The 22712-nt window shown below is 39.7% G+C and overlaps 1 protein-coding gene across 8 annotated transcripts in view; it reads left to right on the top strand.

Moving 5' to 3' along the window:
* Positions 1 to 22712, top strand: part of lsamp (limbic system associated membrane protein) — an 899933-nt gene that overhangs the window by 762827 nt on the left and 114394 nt on the right. The gene's annotated exons all lie outside the window — the stretch shown is intronic.

Here is a 22712-nt window from a genome sequence, read left to right as displayed (position 1 = left end):
CAGACACATAACAAAGAGATGCTTAGCTGATGTAAGGCTGCTGTCATGGATGGCATATTTTTAACGCCTCTATGGGGAGGGTTTGGGAGGGTTCTGGGTGTGACATCGTGTCTCCAAGTCTATCTTTAAAAAAAAGGACTTGAGGTGTGACCACACAGTCTGGTAGGTATCTGAGTGGCTACAGCCACAAACAATAGAGCTGTTTCAAAAAGCAGTGGAACAAGAAGTTCATAGAAACAAACACAGACATTAAACAAACTACCATTTGTTCTCGCCCTGGATGGTGGATTCATGTTGGATGTACCTATATCATGTAACAAAGAGTACTGTCAAGATCTACTCTTTTTGTAAAGTATCTATAGAAAACTGTTAAGATGGGGGTAGCTGTGGCTCAGTGGTAGAGTCGTTTGTCGCTCATTTAGAAGGATGTTCGATCCCAGCTCCCGCAGTCACGCCGCAGTGTCCTTGGGCAAGACACTGAACCCCAAATTGCTCTCAGTGGCATACTCAGCGTTGTGTGAGTGTGTATGAAGCTATAACTTACTCTGCCATCAGTGCTTGTATGTGGTTTGAATGGGTGAGTGAGATGAGTTATGTAAAGGTGCTTTGAGTGGTTGGAAAGACTAAAACATTCTGTGCTACAAATAAAAATGATTGATTGAGATGAAAAGAACTATTGGCACCTTTTGCCAACAGGACTTAGGAACAACACGTTAAATTAAGAGCATACATATGCAAAAAAACTTGCAAGCATGTCCTTAAACTGCAAGTATTACAGCACATTGTGATCCATATATTTCATGCTTATTTAAACTGAATCACAATCTCATGACATCACTAAAGACTTTGTTGGATTAGGAAGAAGCATTGCATAAAGATGGGCGACATACCATGCCACCTTCTCCTAATCAGCTAAAGTGAAGCCAAAATTTCCTCCTGTAACAGACACTGACATTTTTTCAAACTGACCTCATCTTGAGTCAGAGTTTGAGAGTCAAAGGGATAAGATGATGGAGCCCCCCACCCTCAAGCTAACGTTTAACTTCCTGAAAAGTCAGAAAAGCCCCTTCAGATTCTTACAGCCCATGATGTCACAGCTTCTTGTGTCCATTTAAGCAAACACACTCACCATGACAGAAAGTTCAGTGACTCCATGTGTTACGGTTTCCCCTGTCATTTCTTCTAATCTGCCTTCCTTACAGCATCACATTACTGATTAATATAAACTTACCAGAAAAAAAGAGAACACAGCATTATGATACATGATAATGGTAGAACATGATAAGAACTAACTATGAAGACAGATATCGTGTAGGCTTTACTTTCATGTTGTCTATATTTTTGAGACAGTCCATTGAAGGACATGGCTACTGTGTATAACAGAGGCTTCTGAAGCAGGGATCAACAGAAGCTGAACTTCTAAATTCAAAAGGACTCACTGCTTTTTATTTTCACAGTCATGCAATTAAAGGAACAGTTTGCCAAGGACACATCTCCTTTGGCCTGAGGAATAAAAAGATTTCATGGAATCTGGCAAAGGGACCGAGCATAAGTGCTGACTCACTTCCTGCTTTTATGACTACAACTCTCAATCACTTTTATCATCCTGAGTTCATCTGCCCTTACATACACAATAACCAGTGTGAAGCACATTTGAAATCCCTGCATGCATGTCTTTTTAGGAGTGCCTAATGGACAACGCTGGTGCCGCTGTAATAGCCAAGCCCGATCAATAACAGCAAACTCTACATGATGTACAATGCATAATGAGATCTTTGAGCCACGACTGAATGGAGCCTCGTTCAGTAGGTTTGTTGAGCGAGAGAGTCGGCGTCTGATCACTTCCAGCAGTCGTGCACTCTTCATTTCTCTCAAAGCAAGCTGAAAATTGAACGAGAAATCTGAGCTATCTTGGAAACAGGTCTTAATACTTTAAAGTGTTAGGAATGTGATGTACAAGTCAGCTATTCTGTCTTTCTATACATATCATGCATTTCTCTATTTTCTTTCTTGTTCTATTCCTCACTTCACTCATTCTCTGAGTAGGTTGAATTTTCGGCCTCTGTGACAAAAGCCTTTTTTAATCCATTTAGATTGAGATGATTGAACTGAGACCTGGGTGTTGCCATGCCTGTGCTTAAGCCCTTACAAGCATGTGTGTGTGTTGTTGCTTATCTGTTGAATCAAGCACCAGGAGCAGCAAATGATGACAGGTCATGCTGAGGTGAAGAGGGTCATCTACGGGTAACTACCACTCTCTGAGTTGCACTCCTCTGCTTGCACCATCATTGATTTAACAATGCCGTCAAATACGCATAGGGAAGAGCACCTTAGCTTGTGTGTATTGTGAGTGTGTGCATTTTATAGTGAGAGACAAAGGGCATGATATGAAATGTGGTTAAAAACAACCATAACGGTTAGAAAATTGCCTGAATATATTTGCCAGACATCACCAGAGCAGCACGAGACGATACATTGAGATGAAATTAGATGTTATAAAAATGCCCCTTCATGAGAATTCAATTAACATGAGATAGAGACAGCAGAGAGGAGAGTAGTATCACCCACAGTGGGTACTGTTACATTATTGGATGCTACAAACCACGATGCTGTATGTGACCTACATAAAAAAAAAAGCCTTAACATGCAAATAAAATCATATAAAATTTAACAACCATCCCAATGGATTGCATCTAGGCTGGCAGCAATGTGGGCAACAGAAAAGGACAACTCCAGTACAAAGCTTGTGTAAGGTGCAAGGAATCTGATGAAGGAAGCAATTTCCACTTTGTAGCATAAATGTGTTAGCACAAGTTACTGTCATGTATTAAAATTGAGACCAGGGATTATTTTGATTTATCAATATGCTGTCATGTGTAGTACTCCTCACAACACCTTGTGTGTGATTGCTAACAAACTTCCAGCTGGAGGCTGAGTTAACGTCAGTGCTCTTTACTTGTGTTGTCATTCTAATGAAGATGCATCTCTATTTGCATAAAACAGAAATAATACAGAATGACAGCTCCATTTAAGAGATGCTTATTCAATAACATTTTACAACCATGCACATCAAACAGTGTTAACGACAGCTACAAACTTTTCGCAAACAAAAACTGATATGTAAATAGCTGTACATAGCTTGTAAATACCTGGTAAATGATGTAAAAGAACAACAACTTTGTTTTACTTTCTCCAGACAGAGGCTCTGCTAACTGCACTCTGCTTGAGTAAACACTGTGGGGTTTTGCAGCTTTTGTAGTCTCGGCCGCTCCCAGCCATACAGACTCTGACATGAACAGTACAATAAAACAGACTACCTCAAAACTTGCACACTTTACACTTGCACATTCAATTGCACTATGCACAATATTTATATTTGTATTTATATTTTTACATTTATTACTAATGTCTTCCCTTAATTGTATGTTCTTTTTTTGGCTTAATACGGGACCTGAGAAACTAAATTTAGTTCCATATCATGCAACAGCTTGTATTGGTATGACAATAAAAAACCTTGAATCCTTGAATCCTTTTGTACCCGCTGAACATTTGTTAATGCAACAAAAAGACACAAAGAACATGCAAAGGTTTAAATGCACCCCTAACAGGGCTGCAGAACAAACAGCATCTCTGTGCTCTGGTGCTGTTTGCATGTCTATAAATTGGCCATATTGTTTTCTTTTGGGCAAAAATAGCACCTTGCCTTGAAAATGAGCCTTACTGCAAAAAAAAAAAAAATCAGTGGGGACCTCTGATAATTTGTAATAACTTCAGAGATGTGTTTGTTTCTAATACTGTGCAAATCAACCATGTCTATAATTAGTAAAATACAAAGTTCAGGGCAAATTACCTACCATATTTGGAGACCTGCAGAGGTTCGCTGATGGTATTAATCCAGTCTGACACGGCATCTCAGTAATTTGCAGTGTTATTTTTTTCAAGAAGGTATCAGTGGCTTTTCTGCCCCCTTTCTTCCAAAAAAAGGATGGATGCTGCATTTGGCATTGTAAACTGATGTTTTGACAGCCTTTTGAATGCAAATTCTTCTGGATCATTTTTCCACATGGTTTGAGGACCCGTCTGCAGAAAGAGAAAACTATAATCCTTCAAAAATCCAGATGTTGAAGAGGTTTTGAAGTGCGTTTGTAGTTCTAACAGTATGTGTACATTAATGCCGCCTGCAGAGCACAACACTTACTTTGTTGATGCTTGTCGACCACTGCATCACCCACGCAGACACTTTCAAATCAACATCTCCAAATAATGAAAATAGAGAGGACATTTGGGGGTTGTGCCCAATATGAGATGCTTTATTGTGTTGTAGCTCATAAACTGTATATGACATACATCTGTGAACTTTATATGGTGTGTTCTTAAGTTTTTAACCGGATGTGGACGCCATTGCTTTTTTTAAGAATTTATGGCAGGCTGTACGCTGTAGAGTTCGATGCTGCCCCCAGAGACAGTACAACTGTAAGAATAATTGAGCACAGGACGAGGCCTGTGTTTGTGTGTTTGTGTCTGGAAAAAAAACAGAGAGAAAGGAGCAGGGAAAAGGAGGGAGCTTTACTGACTGATGACAAGTAATGGTTTTCAGTCCTGTGGTATCGGAAGTGCAATTTGTCGTATGAGTAGAAAAACGCTGAGCCGAGTAACAAGAACTCATCACTGTTGTTATTGTGGCAACAACTTGCTCGATCCCTCTGCCGGACGGCCCCTGTGTGTTGTAGGAGACTTGTGATAAATAATTGAAATGTTGACTCAGCCCAGTGGTCCGGGTCAGAACAAGCTGTATTCGTACGTGCGCATGTGTGTGTGCAGACTCTTGTTTGTGTGTCACCCTTGTGGGTTTGAAAGACCTAAGAGGCTGCTAGCTGAAAGGCATCATTGTATATTCAGCAGGGAGAGAGGGCAGAAGGTTTGGACAGATATGGAGAGAGGATGGAGGGACGGAGAGGGGAACTGGAGAGAGTGGAGTTAGCTTGAGAGAGTGAGAGAAAGTGTGAAATTGAACAGCTGTTTTCCATCGCCCAGCTGATGTGCTTTCCATCCCACCATCACTCAATAATGTTTGAGCTAGCCGTGAGCACTGTCTGCACACACATACACTCAGACACAAATAGCACAACATGCCACTGGCTCGTGCGGTAGTGCAACCACACAGAAGAAGGTAGAGACCTGCAAGTGTATTTCTGGGTTTAATTTATGTCTGCAATTAACTCAGAAAAGCATAGAGGCTGGAAGCTCTCTGCTGGATGCACATTTCCCCCGTTACCGCGGGGCAAACTACTCTTCACGCTTTGATTTGAACACAGCAGAGTATGATGCACAGTAGCTGGTCCCTAAAATGCCACAGGAAACCTAAGTTTGTTTGAGTAAAGAGCAGAAACCAACGGGAGGCAGATCTCAGATGTGTTCACAGACATAATTAAATTTATCAATTTCTTCCTTTCCAAAATTTCCATTTCCATTTAATCATAAACCTTTGTCTTTTATCCCCAAAGATCAAATTTTATTCTCCGTGTCCTTGTTGTTTGAGTAACAAAACTTAAAAAAAATATTGTATTTTAAAGTCAAACAGAACCTTTGTGCTGACATTCAGTGTCAATATGGGGTGCGTGGAGGAAGTCACGTTTTCTGTGGCATTTAGTGGTGCTGTAATATGTCAGAGAGATTTGAAGGTGTCACCGTGGAAAAGGGCCTTGAACCTGTAGGTGGGTGCAGTGCTGTAGGTAGGAAAAAATAAATGGAGTTTATCCCCTTAGTCATTTATTAGTGTGTCTATCTTGCAAGCCAGTATCAGTAAATTATAAGTATGATATTTAAAATTCCTTCAGTTAATGCAAGATAAAAGGAGACCCTTGTCATACTCCAGTGCTGCTTTGGTTCATGTCCTCTTCATGCTCTTTTGGAACCAAGCCAACATTACTGTTGTCTTCTTTTACTCAGATTTTTTGCGTTTATCAAACCCTGCAGAGACTTGGAAGTGACGTTACTCTCCGGCGAAAACAGACAAGTAGGCGATAAGTAACTCCCGCCAAAGAATGTGGGTGTCATGTAATAATGTATTTTTGGTGCTCCTATGAATCATCAAGAGTAAGTGTAACATGGAGCGGAGGGGAAAGGGTACTGGTAGCTGTTAAGAAGTCCCCATACACCCAAAAAGCCCCAAGGGGTTGAATTAATAAGTGGCAGTACTTAAAGCACTAGGTGGGTGTGGATAAAGAGCAGAAGGTGTTGGAACTACGATGGGGCTTTCAGGCTGGATGAAAAGAAAGACAGTTTTCATAGATTTGCACTACCAAGAACAACAGCTTATCCATGTGGAAAGTCTCTTTAACTCATATGGTTCTTTGTGAGTAATACAGGTGCACAGTGATGGTTCATTCCATTGCTGTGGTAAGGGTAATAAAGAGAAACTAGATTCTACATCTTTCAAAACCAAATAAGTTCATTTTCTGCAGCTGATTGACATGTATGCCTAATCCACCAAATGATTTTTTACACACAACGCAGGCGAAAGAAACCACCAGATACTAAGCTGTTTGCTTTGTAATCCTTTCACACACACTTTTGAGTGGATTGTCCTTCTTATATAACAGCTGTTGGCTGTGAAATTTCAAATTCCCGCATTTATTTGTTTAGTTTTCATTTTAATTGTGGATTTTGAATCATGAAAATGAGAACAAATGTGTTTCATTACTGTGCTATTTTATTGTTCAGCATATTTGCATGCGTACATAGATTCATATTGAGCCAAATAACCAGAGCGGCAAGCAGATTAAATCCATGTCCTCAAGCCAATCATATAAATTCATATTTTATATATCTACCCAATAAAATAAAGCATTACAATTAGTCAAAAACATGCAAACCTATTCACTCATTTTCGTAACACTGAGAATTGTAAATAGTGTGAATTTCCCTGGAATATAACCATCTGTGTGACAGAATACACAATGGTAAGCTAACAATCATTATAAATGGCTTTATCAGTCCTGTTTGGATCATAGACTGTAACAAATGTGTCTGTGGTCTCAGTGATGTCACCCATTGCTTTCTTGAGAGGCTTTTTGAAGACCAAAGATGGCGCTCACCATGTCAGAAATACTGACTCCAGCTAACCTCTCGATAATTCAGAAATTGGTGAAGAGGTGGCGTTGAGGCTTGCCAATCACCTGTCAGTCAAATCAGCCACGCCCTTAATAATGCCTGAACAATTATTAGCCTCAAAAAGCCAAAACAGGTAAGATTAGAAAATGAAAAAAAACTTTTCATTTGTAAAGTCTGTTATGATTCATTTTAAATTAAGGAACTATTATTCAGTTAGGAGTAGGGATGGGTACCTAATTTGGTACTTTTATAGGTACCGACCAAATTCTGTCGGTACTACCGAGTACCGATTCACGTAAAATCAAACAGTACCACGTTTCGGTACTTAAACACATCCTTGTGACTGTGAGGGAGTGGAAGGGTAGGTGATTTTCCATACTTTTGCCCTGTAGTTAATTTCGAGACTGATCGGGTGGACGTCTCTGCTCTCTGCATCTGCGCGGGAGCGCGCCGAACGGAGCCAGCAGCTGACGGGCGTTTGCACTCACTGCGAGGCAGAGCTGCAGGAGTATTAAATTGAGACGGTCTCTCTCGCTCCGACTACCTGCCCTGTTTATAACCGTTCCTGTGTGCGTGCATGCCCAACAAGTAAGTTGTGTGTCCTGTTATTATAAAGAGACGGAGAACTGACTTTTTCAAGTCCGCAGGCGTTCACCTGTGTTCACTGATAAACTCCAGAAAGAGCAATTAGACACCACGAGCACGTGTCAGCTAATATATCTAATCACCTAAATAATCCTGTTTCTGTTCATTTCATGTTAAATGAAATAAATATGTTAAATTTAAACAAATTGAGTTTTTACTATTAAACAAATTAACATTTATTACCACATAAACACACGAAAGTACCGAAAATTGGTACCGTTGAGTACCGGTACCGATTCCCAGGTACCAGGTATCGGTACCATATCAGTTCAAATGTGAAAGGTACCCATCCCTAGTCAGGAGTTACATAAGTCTGGGGCGGTATGAAGCTCAACCATGGCACACACTGGCACACTTCGTCCACATGGGTGGAGTCAGTCCTCAGGGACTGCACTTGAGTATCATTAGCACAATATACTATGGGCATGGAGACAGATCAGATCGTCAGCAAATGATATGCAATCCTTGGTACCACAGTCCAATTTTATTGAATGCCCCCCTGAACGAGCTGGAGATTTTCCGCGCTCTGTATTGGCTTCATTTTACAAAAGCAGGCTAACTTCTTGGTGTGGATGTAGTCTTGTCAGATTTGATTGAGCAAAAGGCAGGCATTGACATCACTTTGATTTAAAACAGCCAACTTACATTAGATGTGTCTCAGCTCTTTATTTTTGCCTTCTGTTTTCAGAAGCACTGTGCTTTTTGGTGCAGAGAAACATCAAGTCTAAAAACATCCCCTCAGCCCTGGGCCTTCACATTAATCCTTGACTTTGTCCAATCACATAAACTGCCACCATGACACTGACTGCCCCAGTTAAAAACAAACCAAACCTGGAGACAGCAAAAAGTAGTTCAGCACTGACTTGTTAAACTCTGTTTACTCATCTACCTATGGTAAGCAAAGAGGGAGATGAGTGGTTTTTAATGTACCAAATGGGGTCCAGCTTAGCATTAATTTATCTGTCTACAGGATATGTAATCCATGGAGTTTATTCAATGCACATGGCTGGTTTTGAGGACAAAAGGATGGATTGCTGGTAGGGTAAAAGTTATAAATTGTTATGCTTGCCTGAAATATCTCTTTTTTTGAGTGTGCCACATTCGGCTTGAACAATGCAGCTCGAGCCTAAGCTAAGTGCCTGGCTGGCAGCATTGAGTTCTGAGCCAAAATAGCACAAGGTAAAAGTAATTCAGGTCTAGAGGGTCGGAGAGACTGAGCAGGGTCCAAGATAACAGAGTCAAAGGGTCAGGCATGAAAGGTAGAGCCAAGAGCAGAATTCCAAATACACAGGCCAGTATTTCAGACAAGCACAAAACAGAGAACAGGAAATGAACTAAAAGGCAAAATGGGTCAGCAATTTTTAGTGTTCTGCTTATTTCATAGTCAAAGGGTAACATCACCAGCCTCTAACTTCTAAATTCCTATTAAGGTTATCATGTTTAAAGCATGTCCAATGGCCCCATAATTCAATGTGACATTTTGCAGCAATGATATCATATGCATATTGATGAGAAAGTTGGGGCAGCTGCGCTCTTTAAAAGTCATTGTGTCCCATCCTATGCCTTTCAGCGTAGAGCAGAAAGACATAGGAGCTGTTTTGTCAATAAGCACACTTTTTATTGATATTTATGTCATCATTGTAATATTGAACAATGTTATGGCATATTTCAGCGGTAATCATGTTTTGCAGGCCTGATTTATATTCAGCAATGCAAAAAGAGTTCATTGGAGTTCACATTGTTATGCAAACTTTTAGGTCATATTCTGATAAATGGGAGTACTTACTGTTCCTGCACAGCCAGTGCCATGCACAGAAAGCAGTGTCTTGGTTAGTGGCATCAGGATTTGTATGGCGCAAAACCTGTTCATTTTGATAAACCGAAAACAGAAAGAAATAACCCATAACCTGGATAAATCACACTCTGACGTCATATGGTGTATCACTGATCATTAGTCCTTCCACAGCTTCCGTCTAATAAGCTGCAAACAAGTGCTACACATTTGTTTATATCACTTACGTCTCCCCTTGATCTTTACTTCCCCAGTACCTGTGCATGCACCTGGTGAGGAAAGTCTATTTACATGCTCTGCTGTGAATCAAACACACACATGTCCAAACTCTACCTGTATAAACAGAGCTGCAACTTTTCCTGCTCAGTGTAAATCCACTCCTGTCGCTGTGTTAAGTTAAAGTGCTGATGCCATTCAGTACCACTTCCATTTTGATGATTTTGAAAGTCTGCTTTATTTATATCAATCCTCTTCCACGTGTCTAAGGTGCTGTCATAAAAAGAGAGCAATCTTGTCAAACATTCTACTAATGAGGATGGAGAGAGATGAGCAAAAAGAGGGGGGCGAGGCAAGCAGCTGTGTGCAGAGAGCAGAGGTCATGTTGAAGCAGGGTATTTTGTGAATTGGCACTTAATAAGGTGAATACAGGGTATAATTAAAATTTGAAAGTCTCCGGTAGCCATCTGGAAATCAGGTTATACAGCGCGTCTACCTATAATCCAATGCTTCTCACAGTATTGATATATGCGATTTATTGCAACTAATTAATCACAAAGCTGGTAATTAATTTGATTCACTTTTATATCACTTGATAGCAATGATTAATTCATTTCTTAATGAATGATGCAAAATTCTTCATCTTTATTATCTTCATCTAGGCTGATTAAATTATTTCACAGAATTAATACAGGAAATCATTAGTGCATCAGAAAAAGACTAATAAAACACTATCAGTCATAAAGTTAATCGGAAGAGCATGCATGGTATTTTATTTTTTTAAAAAAGGTCAGCAACAAGTTTGGTCATTTATTTTGACTGAATTTCAGTGCCAAAGTTTGGGTTCACAGAAAAAGTTTATATTCTCCTCTTACCCTGAAGTGGCCATGTTTAGAACGCCACTGGTAAAGTTTGGCAGGTAGAAGTAAGTTCATGAGCACGAGGAGTTTCTCTAGATAATTCTCTTTTTGCATAATGCTTTGTACCCATGGCTGAAACTGAATCAGGATTAGCATAAAGACGTATGGTTTCTGTTGATGTATTGTTTAGGATGGAGAAACCTACAACCAGTGCTTTAGGTAGAGCAAATCAGTTTAATGTAATGCTGGCTTGTGGATGCTTCAATACTAAACCATGTGCATATTTACTTAATCATGACATTCATTGGGGCACTGGGGCACATGCCTGATGACAAGGCTGCAACAGGTAGCGCTAAACCGGTGTGTCTGGCCACTTTTTGTAACCTGAATAATGGTTATAGCTCTAAAAGTTCTGACAGTTAATACATATACATAGCTATAAAACATTACCTCATCACTCTGCATCCTGCAAAAAGTTGTCTTGAATAACAAAGAAAAGTAGTTTTTAAAAGAAGATCTGATTCATTTGCTTACACAACAAATGCACGTGCTAGCGAGAGCCACATATGTACGACAGCTGGCGATGATGCTCATGGGGAATTCAGTCTTCATCCAGGAAAAAACACTTCTGATTCTGATTTAAAGGTGTCATCAGAATCAAAGCATCATTAAAAGTCAGCACAGAGCTTTTCAGATAAAGAAGGGGAAACAAGATGCAGAAACTACTGACAAGTGCCCCCTATCAGGAAATGAAGCGAAGGCTGTTAAAGATGGTTCACTATCATAAACTGAAAAAAAGTATATCAAAATGAGGAGAAATTTCAATATGATAATATTGTGTCACTTCAAATCAAGGATTAAGTGACACAGCATAATGTAATGATGAGGAAGGCACTTTTTATCATCATTTCCATATTTGTGCTAGGAATAGATGAAGACTTGGCTAACCTGGCTGAAAAACACATCTATTCGAGCATCATCCCAGCTTGTTGTCTCTAGCTTCCAACAGACTTGTTCCCTCTAACATGTGATGTCTGTTTTTTGGGCTTGTGAATTACAGTAATTTGGTAACACCAGATGGAATTTGCAACCAGATGGAAAAGAGACTCTGATCTTTGTTCAACTCCTGGCATGGTGTATCAGTCAAATGCTAGGATATAGAGAGAGGAGGTCACTTGATTCAGCCTTTCCTGTCTCTCTTTCCCTCTCATTAGAGATGTCCGTGTGGTAAATATACTCTATCCCCTGTTCACATTTCAAAACATGTGCCCTAATTGCTTTATGCTTTAGCATTTTCCGCCTAACAAGATCTGCACAGTCCTGAAACCACAAGGGGGTTCATGGTTATCTGTTGTGGCTCGTAGCCATCATGCCATGCCTTCTCCTAAACACAGTTTCCATCTGCTTGCTCAAAATAAACCATAATCTTCTAAATGGCGAGTAATGGATTTATCCAGGAAACAGTCTCGGTAAACAGTGTTTGGGAAAAATACTTTGTACTCTGTGTGTAATCATATTGTAACACCGTCAGTTCACTAATGCCTGCAAGGGGGAATAGAAATTTGGCCCTCATACACATTCCAAATGTGTGCTTGGAACTGGCACAAAGGCTGTCCATACACACACAAACACACACATGTAGGTTTGTTCTGTGTTCAGCCCACCGCTGTTTGACTCGGCCACTGACAACAGGAGTTCTGTCCTCTGTTTTGTGCTGTCACTTGTTTGACACACACAAACACCAACATGGACAAGGGAACGCCTACATGCAGGTTGTTGTCCTTTGTAATCAAAGCCTTAAATTGTTAGTTGCCTCTCCCTCTGTATTTGCCATGAAACTGCTTCTCCTTTGCAGTTTCTATCTTTTATCTGTTACTCAAACTTGCTCACTGCTTTTTTCATCGTCTACCACCTTTCAGTCTATTTTCACTTTTGTCATTATCCTGCCTGAAGGCTGGGTGTCACATCGACATTGGAACACTAGCCCCCAGTCCTCAGTCTGAGACCTTTGATGACAAGAGGAGAAAGTTGTGGAGATTGATAACACTTTTCTGTCACCCTTCAAGAGAGCCTCCTTTTCTTTGTGCTGCACATTAGGCTGTGCCATACCTGAGGCAAACGAGCTGCACCTCACACCTCTAGTCTGAATGACCAGAGGTGTGTGCTAGATTAGTCTAAGGACTCTTATAGCCCAGGAGGAAGGCTACTGAATGAAAGATTGCTGAAAACTTGATGGCCAGCACCAGTATTCACACTTATTGTAAATTCCTTGATGACAGCATTGGAGTAAGGGCCAACTATAAAGAGTTTCCAGTGTAGCCAGCCAGCGGTTGTGTATATGAGTTATAGCAGATTCCCAGACCCCAATCTTGGAACATAGCTATCACATAGTTTAGATATTTGCCTTGAGGCTAAAAGGTCCGCTTTTTCTGACCTTTGGTGAAGCCAGCCATTTTTTAATAAAGGACCTCAGGACATGAATTCCTTCTCCGTGCGTTGTCTTTTTAAAAGTCTGACTATTAACTTGAGAAGCAAGATTGTCTATGTTGAGAGAGCCGATGGTTTGCTGCCCTTGCATACTGAATATCTGTATTAAATCACTGATGAAAGCTTAATTGTTTTCAAATGACTACCAATCACTGCAGAACTGGGTTCCACCTCTTGTGTTCTATCTACCATTTTCCTGTATGAACACTTGTTACAAACCAAAAATAGATCATGTCTGAAACCAAAACCCATTCATACACCAACAAATTTGGAATGTTTTTGCAGAACCTGTAAATATAGATGAAGTATACCAAAACTTATAGTCATTCAATCATTATTTATTGGTTATTATTAATTGCCTAACCAGCATCTTTAAGCTGGAAACTGAGTTTCACACTTTCTGAGACCCAAATCGCTAGATGCCCTCATGAGAGCAGGGTGGTCAGTTACCCGAAGGAGAGCTGATGTTGGAGCTCCACTGGATTTCCACATCTTTGAATAACCTGAATATACCTGGGTTTCCATGGTTAAGAAGAAAATAAACCCAAGTATTAAAAATGAAGCTTTAACACTGGGGTGTTTTTTTTGAACACTGCTGTTCCTTGAATGCCCATTTGAGGTTGGCTCCAAAAGCCCAGGAGACCTCTTGAACACCCATGTTGAGATGCCCATTTTACAGCACAAATAAACCTGTCTACAGTCTAGTACATAAAATTGTTTTGGTCTGAATACCTCATTTCTCCATTCATACACACTGTACAGGGGTAAAAAATTGTATTGCTCATTCTTTTAGAAGAAATTAAAGTTATACGTTTGGCATAATTAATAGTGATTTCAACGATGGGGCATTGATTGCAATTATATTAAGTTCATATGCCTTCCATTCCTGGGGAACCTTAGTTTCACGCATACAGGACCTGTATGAAGCAGAAAAAGGAACCAAAGTGGAACTCCTGAAAAGGGCAAGAGCTGCTGCATTAACTGGGGATCACTGGATGTCAGCGAGAAATCAAAATTATCTACAGTTGTAAGAATGATTTTACAATGTTTATATGGACTAATAAACTGTTAAGAAATGCAAAATAATGTGTTTTAAATGGACATGCCATTTAAAAGGCAATTAATTGCATTTAACTATTGAAAATCAGCAATGAACTTACATTAAAAAATGTAATGTTTGATCGCGTTAGTATTAGTTATATTTAGGGAGGTGGCTGACTTGACTGACATGTGGGCACATTGTAGCTGTTACTCAGGAAGCCAAAGGCCTGCCTCAACTCTGCTTCTTTGCTAGGTCGACTGAGTGTTGAGTCAGAATTGCCAATATAGTGACCTCCATTGTTGAGCTTCAAAACCTTGCTTCACAAATCAATATGTGATGCCACTGAGACTACGTCCATGTCTTATACGGTCTATTGTAGAAATGCTGAAATGTAGGTGTACAAAATCAAATACTTTTTGAGTTTTTGATGTTCTGATATATCTTTAGGGTTGCTGTGTTAATGACTGTTGAGGTGTAAAAAGAAGTGCAAAAGCCTGAGGAGAGGAGACAAGCCTGTTTCTATTCTTCTTGATCTGACTTTTTTGACATTCCTTGAGAACAAAGTAGATCCTCATGTTCTAAGCTTTAATCTCTTCTGTTTGGGGGTGTATGTGTGTGTGTGGAAAGTTAGAAAGAGGGAAAGATGTTTACCCCCAAAAGAGCAGTAGAAGGCCCTACCGTCTTCTCTCACTGTTTGAAATGGGCTTGCCAAGAGGAAAGTCTGATTGATGTCAAATACAGCGCCAACGGGAGTAAAAACAAGGAAGACAAGACAGACTGAGGAAATCCAGAAGCTTATGAGTTATTCATGTTGGATGCTTGATTGTGTAGGACCAGATTCTTCACTTAGTAATAACAGCTATATTTGTACAGCTCTTACTTTTATATATTAAAGTAAGGCTAGACTTTAATGGGAATAGAAAGAGTCATCAATAATAGCACAAACTGCTGACTCCTAAAAGTAGTTCTCAGCAGAGCGGAATAAGCCCAGAACTATGATGATATTGTTTTACAACAATACTAACACACATTAAACACACTCTCTGGGTTTATCTTCAGCTCATTGCATCCTCAAATTGAATTCTGCAGGATAACTAATACTGCTTGCTCATTAAAGACCACCACACAATGCAGACACCATATTGGACAAACACAGATAATCAAAATTAGAGCACGAGGAGATTATCAGTTGAATCGTGTTTATAAAATGAGTTTTATGGTGAGCATTAAAGATTTAAAAACAAGTGTTTGCTTGTCCTCAGGCAGTGTGTTAAAAAGTTTATCACCCTCTTGTGTGTTGTTGTGTTTTAAAATGTTTGTCTGTCTCTGTGTGTGTGCATATGTCCATGCAAATGTGCTTCGGTGTCCGTAGGCGGGCGGAACATTTGTTTGTTGGCGCCATCTTTCCCCCAAGTCCTGTCTAATGGGGATAAGGGAATGGCCTGTGGCAAGATAGATAGAAGGATGCTGTGTTTATTCCAAATGGTCCACAGGCTACAGCCCCAACATCGCAAATGAGGGGAAAGCAGCTGAATTCGCCAGAGAAAAGCGATGATTAAGAGAGCAAAAGAGAGTGATAGGAAGAGAAGGAGAAGGGGGGATTATTGGGAGGAGAGGGATACGCCTGGGAAAAGTTATGATAGAGGCAGCAACAGAGACTCGCACTCTGTCAAGAGGGTTTTGATATTGTTAAAAGATCCTCATATGCACACTTTAAACTCTACGATCCACAGTTGGCAGCATTCAGAACCTCAGAAGGTAAAATCTCCAAAATGTTTTTGAGTGGCTTTAATCTGCAGCAATCGATCCAACTCAGTCGCACACTTTTATTTTTAATGAATGCACAGCTTCATCCAGTTTTTACCGCACACACTTGCACACACTCACAGACATACACACAGCCCTGGCTACATAGTTTTATTATCTACCAGACTATGATTAGATGTAAAAGATAAAAGACTCAGGCAGCATGAGAGCGTGTTCAACATTTTGGCAAAGAAATTAACAGGATTGAGGAAGCTGACAAGTTAAAGAGTGATAGTGACTTTTAAAGGAGTGTAAAAGATGCCAAAATCCTGCTCCACATTTACATAATCAATAGCTTCAATAGGTCTATCAGCTATCATTTGTTACCTCAGAAGACGTGTTTTTAAATTTCTTTGAAAAGACTGGCAGTGGTAGGTATTGCCAGCACCAATTAATAAAGCCTAAGCAAAGGGATTTCAACTAAAAATTCTCCACTCTCAGTTCGCTTCATTGTCTTGCACATCAGGAGTGAAAAGCCAAAATGTAAAAGTCAATATAAGTTGGAAGAAAAGTAGGACATGTGCGTTGTAAGGCAGCAAAAATTCAGAGAAGGCAACGTGTCTCTCTCCATAAGAGACTAGACATAGAAGTCAATAATTTGAATATATTCTTCTAGACAATATTTCAATGATTCAAAAGTGTTTGATTTATCCCGTCTCTGTCAGCTTCTTCTCAGCAGTTAGTGATTGGAGACTTCTCTTCATGAATTCCTTTTTTGTGCATTGCCAATTTTGACAGTCTGGCGAGATATTTGAACAGCAAAAGCAGAGTTTGAGTTGCGAAATGACATCTCAGAGTCAGCTGCACTTGCATGCACAATTCCTGTAACTGTAAAATATGATATATGCAGCTGTTGTAAACCACCTACCTCTTCAGCAGGTTATGTTTATCTGTGCTGATTCACTTAGACCCAGATGTTGGAGAAGCATGTTTGTTTTTATGAAATTTTCACTGAGACAGCCTCACTCTACACAATCAGAAACTCTATCTCCAGCCCATCGTATTGAAATTCTGTCAACACACTGTAGAGCGTCTGGCTGTGAGTCTTGAGATCGGATTTTAGAGGTCTTAAAAACACAGCGGTTGGTCTTTACTTTACTCTTTTAATGAGAATTCTGTTTTACAGAGATGTTTACTGTTTCCCATTTAATCTCCAGAGTCACTTTGGAATGAAAATCTCTTAAAAAATGAACAGGCATTAAGATATACTTAATTAGCTAGCAGGACCCTAAACTCATCCTATTAAAGTTTACGATGTGTGCTTTCACTTGGTTTTTGCCCTAATAGAAATCGGCTTACTTTCTTCACTTTAATTATCTTTGTTCAGATTTTACAGTAATTATTGGTACGACACTAAAACTGAAATCCTCTACAAAGTACAATCAATGTTTTTTTTATGCTTTTAAAGATTCCCTGCAGTCCTGTCACTTTATGATTGGTCCCAGGACTTATTGCTGAAGTTTACACCTAAAAGGGCTCTTTAAAAGTCTGGTGGCTCAGGATAGAAGTGACATAGGGCAAAACTTTGGCAGTGCAGCACCTTTCATGTCAGCTCAGTCACCATCTGTGGTTGTGTGTGTGTGTGTGTGTGTGTGTGTGTGTGTGTGTGTGTGTGTGTGTGTGTGTGTGTGTGTGTGTGTGTGTGTGTGTGTGTGTGTGTGTGTGTGTGGTGTGTGTGTTGTGTGTGTGTGTGCGTGCGTGCGTGCGTGCGTGCGTGTGTGTGTGTGTGTTTGTGTGCCTGTCTCTGTGCGAATGGGAAGCAAATTGCCCTGTACTTTGTCTATTATGGGAGTAAAGCACCTCTTGAGTGGTGTCCATTTACTCAACAGTTTTGACAAGGCAAAAGAAATGTGTAGGATAAGAGCTGACAAGGTTCTAAGGCATTGCTTTTGATCCTCGCTTTTATAACCATCTATTGTGAGTGCTTATAAATCAAATTTTGAACGTAGTTCCTCTTTATGTGCAACATTGTAAGGTTATGTGAGGCTAAAACACAGTTCAGGGACATTTGCACATCAATGCATCTGAAGGTACTTGCTTTTCTCTGCTCAGCTGTGTCGTAGTACTATCATCTTTGTAACTGTTCCTGTTTCTGAATGAAAGTATGAGTACTATTTTATTGATCATCGGCTCTGTATTGACTCTAGTTATACAAAGTCTATAACTTCTTTAATTTTTAACTCGGTTCTGTTTCTGTTTTCAATTTTGCAATTGAACCACCAAGTATGGAATAGTAGAGTATAGTAGAATATTTTTTTGTTTTATTATGCCAACTTTCAAATAAAATATTCTCATTCAGGTCCTTGTTTGCAAAGACAGCTAATTAAGATAAGATGCAGTACTTTTCACACTGCAATTATGCAAAGAAAAACAAGTTCATAATCATTTGTAACCAACAGATCAATGTTTTGGTAGGAATTTAATATTCAGTGTACTCATTATTTTTACTTCAGCCCCTCCTGCATCTTGGCATGCCCTCAGCTGTCTTCTGCATTGCTGTTGTGTGATAATGCCACTCATGATTGAAAGTTCAAGCAGCTCAGCTTTGTTTGATGGGTTTCAGGTGATCACTCAATCAGTACCTCAGCGAGTTGCATGAGGTGTGCCTGTGATGGAATTCAATCGACGCCTGGATTAGAATGCTTCATGCATAGAAATGTTGATAAGAGGAACAATTTGAGATGGGTCTTCTAAATTTCTGTAGTGAGAGTAGGCGCAAGCTTTTCAACAATAAGCAAAATATGCTGCACATCAGAATAATTTTAAAAAGTAATTATTTTGGACAACAAATTAACATTCAGACAGCCTCTGTCCCCCCTTACACTCTCCCCCTCCCAATTAAATTAAATGGTTCAGTCCTGGTCCTGAGACCCAGCATGTTCTTTCTGGCTGTGCGTTATGGAGTGTCGATGCACACTGTTGCATCATGTTTTATATTCCTGATGAAAGTAATATTCTCAGAAAAGAGGGAAATGAATGATACAAGATAAGGCAAAAGAAGGTCCACATATGTCACCCAATATCCCTCTAAAACAGGCAAAGAGTGGGATTTCAGCTGATAGCTACTCCACATGAAATAAACTCATCTTGCTCTCCTAACATTACAATGAATTCTTCACTTCATCACTTTTTGTTTCTCTATTCTTTTGACCAAGATTTAAGTAATTGGGGCTTCAAATTGAGACCAGCTTTTATTTATCAAAACAAACAGCCACACCAAACTCCTAAAGGGGACCCTGCTTCTAACTTGAATGGGCTTTTTTTTAGAAGTTTTACGATATATAAGCTACATTTATTTTCCGGCACCTGTTGCATTTGGGTTGTCAGCAACAAAATCTAGCATAATGTCAAGCAGCATTGTGCAGCTCAACTGGCTTGTTGCTCAGTCAAATCAACAATAATGTAGGGTTGGCTGCAAATGATGGGTGAATGAACAGCTGTCAGTGCAGCATGTTTGCCAGGTGTAGCAAAGCAACGTTGCAACACAGTCTGTCAGTACGTACACACACTTGAAGATAAAAAAAACAACAATCTATTTATCATGGAACTGACATTCATGACAGTGAGTGTCTGCCTGTCATTCACTCAGTCATCTGTTTTGCAATCCATCCATCTGCTCCAGTGATACAAATATTGAAGCATCCATCCAAGCTTTGAAACCTCTGATCAGTTCCCTTGTGAACATCCAGCGGCTACATCTTCATCAAAGTTGCTGCATCAAATTAAACAAGATACTCTGACTGCTATTTGCCAACATCACTCTTCTTATTCATACAAACAAGACCCTTGCAGCCCCATAAGGCATATGGTATACTTGTCAACATTTTCTGTTTAATGATTTCTCTACATGCTTTCAGTTGCAGGAAAATCATGAGCGTATACTTGTTGTACTTTTGGGAAACATCCTGACATTTTCAAGTTCCTGTCTGCGCTGACAGAATAACAAGCCCCGGAGCGCTGAAACGCATCACAGAAACACGCAGACAAACAATGATGTGCACATGGGCATGCATTTGTATGGCGACAAGACCAGCAAGCTTTGGGATCACTGTTATCCAGGAGCAGGCCTTGGGCACCTCATTCATTTTGGAGACCACCGCCGCTTAACTTCCCTCGGAGGTGTCAGAGCAGACAGGAGAATGTAAACATCGTTTTATGCCCACTAAGTTTGGCACAGAGAGGCCTGCTCATCTCTCATTGCCTCTGGAAGTCTCTCTTATTTAGAGATGCAAGTTCTCTCTGGGAAGCTGTTTAAAAAGCAACAGCATTTTTTATTTAATTTTTTTGGCCAGAAGCTGCACTCTCATCGCTTTAGGATAGACAGGATTTTACCTTACTGGTGGCAACTGTGAATATGTTGTCTAGTGTGGGTTTGACGAGGGAATAAATATGATATAAAACAAATTGGATGATGTAACTATGCTGCAATCACAAGACAGCATGAAAATTATGCTGTCACCTATTCTGAGAGTTTATTTTAAAGGCTGCTTCAATAATTGAGTGTCCCTTGAAATGTTGTGGGTGTAATGGAGGGTAATGTGGCTTTTCTGATTACTGTCATTTGTCATTGTCTTTTTTCATAGTTGGAAAGAAAGAATTTAATTGAACATTATAAAGTTGTCTTGCGTCAGTCAACCCAACTCAAGTTGATAATGTTATTTCCTTGTGGGCTAAGTAAAGGTAAATTGAATTTATTTATAATGTGGGCAGAAGCAATCATTATTCTGGTCCAGTAGCTACAGTAAAAAAAACAAAACTGGTGATAGTATAGAATTTAATTAAAAGGGATGCTTCTTTATGATCCAGAAAAGCAAGCAAAACCAGTGACTATCAGACTTACCCAGTGTTAATGGCATTGATAAAAATTATCCCAATAAATGTTCGTCAATTACCTTTTTTTTTACTATAATGACAAGACGATGATAAGCTAAAAAAAAGAACCAACATCAAATCTTATATAATGACTCTAATGAACGTATGTGAGACAAGACTAAAATGTTACTGGTGGACTGTCTGACATTTAAGATCCATTATATTTTCCCCAATGTGCATTTATGTGTCTGTCCAAATACAAGCAATGCTTTACTTTGACAGGCTGCGTTAGTTGAGGGACACTTACCTGTCCTGCAGGTACAAATTCTCACTACCTCCATGTCTCTTCTTATTTTCATTGATACTTTTTTCCCTTATGTCAGTGTCAAAACCACAACCAGCCTCTATTTATCTCTAGTCACATATTAGAGAGCATATTTGGTAAGAAGTTTCACAGTTTTGATCAACCAAAGTATTAACGGTGATGAAGCAGTTGAGAGTGCAGTGAACTCAATGCCTGTCCTTCACATTTGTATGTGATTGTAGTTTTTCAGAAATACCCAGCACATTTTTACATTTGTAGGGCATTTCTGTTGTATGTATTTCAGATTCCTGCATAGACTTTGCATTGCTACAGACTTTGAAGACAGTAAAGGGAATGGTGTGGGGCCCTTGCACCACAATCGCACTTGTCGCCTTCTGCAATTAAATGACCCATTGTGCCTCTGTAGAAGCTTTAGAAAGTATGTATCTATGTGCCATATAGACCTTATAATCAAATGGTTAGTGCAAGTGCTGGAAAATTTGATAACACATTGGTAATCTCAACATAGTACCTCCACACACATACACATGCATACAGCCTGACAAGGCATGTCATTAGCCAAGGACATGAATGCCAGAAATGTCTAGCTACTGTGCACCCTGGGTAATAAGCTCCGAACAAAGGCTTTCCTTCTCCTGACTCGACAGGTACATGCACCTACACACACAATACGCAGGTACAAGCAATTCAGTTTGCGAGTAGAGAGTGGACCCTGGCACCTATAAGGTGACAGTAACACCAAACCCAAACTTGTGCAATCAACCTCGTCGAATCGTCTTTACACACAGAGCGATGCTATTTGTGTCACTTACCTTAGAGATGCACCCAAGGTTTAATTGCCAGGCTGCTTTCACCTCTCTATTTCCACCTAAACCACTCCATGGGTGAATAATGTTATTTGTGTTTACTGTGGAGGGCTGCAAGTCAACTTTGATATCGCCCTGTCCTTACATTCTCCATATCTCTCTTCCTCATATTAACCTGTGTTCTGAAGTGAAATTTATGAGATTCAAAAAAGTCCAGTGGGATAGATAAGCAGAGTTTAAATGCACTCCCTTAACTGTGGTTAGTTAGAATGAGGTCAATCAGTAAACCGGATGGGTTTTAGTATGGATTACCTATGTTCATTTGGCTCCCAGACACTTGGTTTGATTATGTTCTTTTCTTGTTCAGGATGTGCCTCTGCAATGCAGCAAATTCATGTATGCTGTCTTAAGTATAAGAACATTAATATAAATTTATTGTTGCATTAAACTGTATGAAGTGGGCCTTTTGATGAGAAGCTGCCCTCCCTTTTATTGCTCATTTATTAACTGAGCTGCAGTACTTTTAAGTACATTGAGCTGAGCATTAAACAGGTTTGATTTGGATTCCTGTCTCAAGGCAGAGTCCCGGCAAAGAGTGATTATATACAAAGTTGAAACATCGGTCAATCTCTGTCTTTGCGGCTGTGTCTGTGAGGATTGTGGTGTAATACTAAGTAAAACTGTCAGAAAATCAAACCTATAAAACAAACATTAATCAAATATCAGACAACCCTTGATTCATTAAATGTTTACGTTCAATTTTCTGGAAGCGCCTGAACACACCACAGCACAACTTGTGTCAACTGAT

Source organism: Notolabrus celidotus, chromosome 14, assembly GCF_009762535.1.
Source record: "Notolabrus celidotus isolate fNotCel1 chromosome 14, fNotCel1.pri, whole genome shotgun sequence".
NCBI classification, from domain to species: Eukaryota; Metazoa; Chordata; class Actinopteri; order Labriformes; family Labridae; genus Notolabrus; species Notolabrus celidotus.
This window is presented reverse-complemented; position numbering and strand designations above follow the sequence as displayed.